The following is a 5,347-nucleotide window of genomic DNA, read 5'->3' on the forward strand; positions in this document are numbered from 1 at the left end:
CAGTGGAAGTTTACTGCCCCCCAGTAAATTTCTACTTGACAAGAGTAAACAATAATACAGTATCTCCCTTTCATTGTCATGCCAACTATACATAGTAAATCTTTGAAAGAAAATTTTAAACAAAATTAATCTCAATCTGTAACAGTTATGACCAGAGAAACCCTATAATTTTCATGTTTTCATATTCATGGCCTTTAATCCCTAGAATGAAACTTCAATATCATCAGAAAAGTCCAAAATAAGCCTAAATTCAATAAAATTCAAAATGTACCTGTTTTTATGGTTTTCCTGAGCGAGGTCGAGTGAGAGCGATTGAAGCAGATATCGACGCCGATATTCAACCAGAGAGTGACGCCGAACGTGAGCGATTGAAAGTGACAGCGACGCCGAGATTGAACCACAGATCAACTTCGATCGACTGAGATTAGGGCAGAGAGCGATTTCCTGCTCAACTTGGATTTATCTGCATGCGGAGAGCGACGGAGTCGACAGATATTTAACGAGAGAGCGACGTGGCTTGATTGATGGAATCACGGAGATCGTGAAGAACCCTAAAACCAGAGATCGTTATCGAGTGTCAGAGAGAGATAGAGAGACTGGCAGAGGTGAGAGTTCGGTTGATCGTGGAGAGTGAGAGTCTGGGAGAACGTGGTAATTTTTTTTTACATGAGAGAGAACGTGTAATTAATTAATATCACAAGGGTATAATATTAATTGTTAGAGGTGTTAAAACATTAATCTTACTCAAAAGTTTTTTCATTTAAATGGGCTTTACAATTCTTGTTTTTAGTAAATGTTTATTTTCCTAACAAAGTATGTGTGTATATATATATATATGTATATTTCTCTTGCTTTATTTTATTCACGATTTTTTGAATATATATTTTTGTTTCTTGTTATTATATATAGTGTACAACATGGACAAGAGCTGGATGCAATTAGGGAGGGGGTCCCCAGTTTATATGAGAGGCATTTTTGATTTTCTTGAGTTCATGCGTCTACATAGTCCTCCAGACAAAGTTATTCACATATGTCCGTGCAACAAATGTCTCAATCGGACATCAGTAACATATGAAGACATGTATTCTCACTTGGCACTAAACGGTATTTGTCCTAGTTATACCACATGGACATGGCACGGCGAAAATCAAGTTCAAATGCCTACACTTGCAGAAATTCAAGCACAACATAATCAGCAGGCAAGATCTTCCAATGCTAGTTACGGAGACCCTGCTATGATGAACCTCTTAAACGATGTCTTCCCGTTCGCCGTCTCAAGATATCAGCAAAATTTTGTTTATGACAACGCCCCTGACATCTTCCCAAATGTCTCCCACGTTGACTACAGCAGTGATTATGATAATTACAACAGGCTTGTACGGGAAGTACAAACCCCATTGTATCCTGGTAGTGAGCATACTGTGTTGGGTATCGCCATGGAGCAAATGCAGATAAAAAACAAGCAGGGAAAGACTAAGACATGTTTTGATGCGGATATTGCACATATGAAGAAAGTGCTTCCCAAATGTAACAGTTGTCCGGAAAATTTCGACTAGGTAACAAGGATGTTGGCTGGCCTCGGTCTTGATCACCAAAAGATAGACACTTGCGTCAATAACTGCTTCTTGTATTACAAAGACAACAAGGATGAAGTTGAGTGCCCACACTGCTACGAGCCAAGGTATGAAGCTTCCACTTCATCTAAGCAGAAAAAGCCCATTCCTAGGAAGGTTCTTCGTTATTTCCCGTTGGGTCCTCGTTTGCAACGTCTGTACATGTCTTCCCATACGGCCAAACATATGAGTTGGCACCAGGCAAGGCACCAGGAGGGAGGTAGGAGGATAGATCCAGATAATCTCACACACCCCGCAGACGGGAGGCTTGGAAGCACTTTGACCGTTCTTTTCCCGAATTTGCTGGAGACTGTCGAAATGTCAGACTCGGACTTGCAACAGACGGATTCAATCCTACTGGAAACATGAATTTGTCTTACAACATTTGGCCTGTGATAGTATTTCCGTACAATCTACCTCCCAACATGTGTATGAGGAAAGAGTACAATTTCCTTACGCTTATGGTTCCAGGGCCGTGTTCTCCAGGAAAGTGCTTGGATGTGTACATGAGACCATTAATTGACGAGTTGCAGGAGTTATGGGAAAATGGACTCCCTACTTTTGACAGGCATGGTCAAACTTCATTCATGATGAAAGCAGCTGTTATTTGGACCATCAGTGATTTTCCAGCTTACGGGATGTTGTCTGGCCAACAAACTAAGGGTTACAAGGCTTGCCCGGTATGCATAGATGACGTCAATTCTAGTTGGCACACTGACAAAATTTGGTTTTTAGGATCTCGTAGACATCTTCCTGAGGATCACGAGTGGCGGTGGGATGCTGATGCATTTGATGGGACTGAGGAGCATAATCCGAAACCCCCAGGGAGGTCTGGTGAGTGGATTTTGGAGAGGCTTAACCAGCACTGGTTCGGATATTTGAGCACGAGTAAAGAAGTAACTGACTTGAATCCTCCCACGCCTGATGAGTTTAAGTATTGGACGCACAAAAGTGTATTCTTTGAATTGCCTTACTGGTCGACCTTGAAAATCAGACACAACTTGGACGTCATGCACATAGAAAAGAATGTTTGTGACAACGTTCTTGGAACAATTCTGAATCTCAAACATAAGAACAAAGACACCCCCAAAGCCCATGTTGATCTTAAGATGATGGGTATACGCCCCCAGCTATAGCTAGTAGAGAGCAAAAAAACAAAAAAAGCCATAATGCCGAAAGCAGGCTACACAGTTCATCCTCAAAAGAAGGCAGAAGTGTTTCAGTGGTTTGGAAACGTTAAGTATCCTCAAGGGTATGCAGGGAATATCGCTCGATGTATTAAGATGGGGGAAAATAAGATTAGTGGGTTGAAGACTCATGACTGTCATGTTTTGCTGCAACGTCTTCTTCCCGTGGTCATTAGACCGTATTTGCAGAGTGATGTGGTTGACACGTTAGTGGCTTTGTCAAAGTTCTTTCAGAGGATATGCGCTAAAGAGCTTAAAAATTCTGATGTTCGGTCATTGCAAGAAGACATTGTGTACATCATGTCCAAGCTGGAGAGGATCTTTCCCCCCACTTTCTTTGACATCATGATTCACCTCATGATCCACCTTCCCGAACAAGTGTTGCTTACTGGTCCGGTACAGTATACCTGGTGCTATCTAAATGAGAGGTATGCACTCATATTTATTCTAATTAATTATCCTTTCAAATTAAGATAAATGGTATTTTAAATATTTGTTATAAGAATTGCATATATATTTGTTTTGCAGGCAAATGGGGGATTTCAAGAAGAAGAACAAAAACAAACGTTTCCCTGAAGGGTCGATCACGGCGGCATACATTCAGGCTGAGTGAGTAACTTACTGCAACGCATATCTCAATGATGAAGACACAGTGGGGGAATCATCTGGAGCGGGTAGTAGCCGGCAATTCAATCTATCAGTTGTTTCTAATGATGTTGAACCGTACGGCAGGTTAAGTAATTCTGAAAGATTAAGTAATGATGAGATCAAAGAGGCTCATTGGTGTGTCCTTCAACATTGCGAAGAAGCCGAGCGATACTTCAAGTCCCATTTGGAAAGGCAGTATGGTAACGAAGTCATACACAAGAGAGATTTTCCTGATTACTTCCCTATTTGGGTACCTTTTTATCGATCTCTATATATGATGTTACATAAATTAAATATATGTTGCTTTTTGATGTTACATAATGTAACAACGTTGCTCTTAAAATTGTTACAGATGATGCAAATTCAACAGGAGTTTCCTGCTTCTTACGACCCGGAGTTGCACTTATTGGCTGGAAGACCCCAAAGCCACAGAGTTCGTGCTGGATGTTTTGTGAACGGTGTTAAGTTTGTGACGTCAGAATGAGATGAAGGCCATGTCACCCAAAACAATGGAGTGATGGTTGAGGGTCTGGGTTTCAACTACTACGGGGTTCTTGTCAGTGTCATCGAACTAATCTACGGCAACCGTATGCCAGTCGTGTTGTTCAAGTGCAAATGGTTTAATACTGACCCAACTAGACGGAGGAGTACAATTCTGGATCGTGGCTTGTTATCAGTGGACTCAAACAATGTATGGTATGAGAATGAGCCGTTTATTCTTGCCACCATGGCGAAACAAGTGTTTTATCTTGATGATCCGCTATGGGTGAGGGTTGGAAAGTGGTGCAGGTGATGTCACATAGGAATATTTGGAGTGCAGCTACACTGGGAGGGGAGGATGATGAGAGTCGGCCTAGTGAACCAATAACAACTGATCAACCGAATAAACCATATCAAGAGGATTCTCCACATGTAGTCCTTGATACTGAAGATATTCGTGTCAACAACCAACACGTTCCGGTTATCATAGGTTACCTTCCAGTTACACCATCTGAACTAAACTCGCTATAACCTCGCATCCCCAATCATGATGACGACGGCTTCATAGATGACGAATACATAGAGGATGATGAGTATTCTGACCAAACTGAGGAGGATGATGATTCAGACGACTCGGATTATCATGAGTACGATTAGTATATATTACGATTATTGTACGTCGTATGATTAATATATAATATATATGATTATTCGGACGACTCTGATTATCATATGTATTTTTTTGGGAACAAATATTAATTTATTTTTATAATTATTTATTTTCGACGGTTTTCTTCATTTTATTTTTATTTCGGTTTTTGTTGTTCTCAACCCAAATCCACCAGACTCCGCTGCCACCAAAACCACCGCACGCCGCCACCACCAAAACCAAAGCTCACCCCACATACCATCGATCACCAACAAAATAACACCGATTACCGCCATCAAAATCCCAAATATGACCCGACCCAAATCGGAATTTAATTCAACCCAAACCTCCACCATCGTTGTCGTCGACTAACCACTATCAACACCCACCGCAAGTACCACAAACACCAACAACAACGAATACAACACCACCACCACCAACAACAACAACAAATTTATCAACAAACAACTCCAGATCTGAACGTAAAATCCTTAGAACCAGTCCTAAAAAGATCCACAAATTATATAGCTTTCTGGCAACTCGAATGAGCAAATAGAAGAAGATATGAATCAATCGAGAGAGGCGGAAATGGGGGAGAGGAGGAGGTGGTGAGTCGGGGAGTGGAGGAACCAGATCGATCTAAGGAGTCGGAAGAGGGAGGAGAGGGAGAGGAGGAGAAGAGGGAGAGGAAAGAGAGAGGGATCAGAGTGGGTTTGTTTCGGTGGGGAAGAGAAAGAAACAGTTATTGTGAAGTTCTTGGTGAGAGAAAG

The sequence above is a fragment of the Fragaria vesca genome, linkage group LG1, assembly GCF_000184155.1.
Source record: "Fragaria vesca subsp. vesca linkage group LG1, FraVesHawaii_1.0, whole genome shotgun sequence".
NCBI lineage: Eukaryota > Viridiplantae > Streptophyta > Magnoliopsida > Rosales > Rosaceae > Fragaria > Fragaria vesca.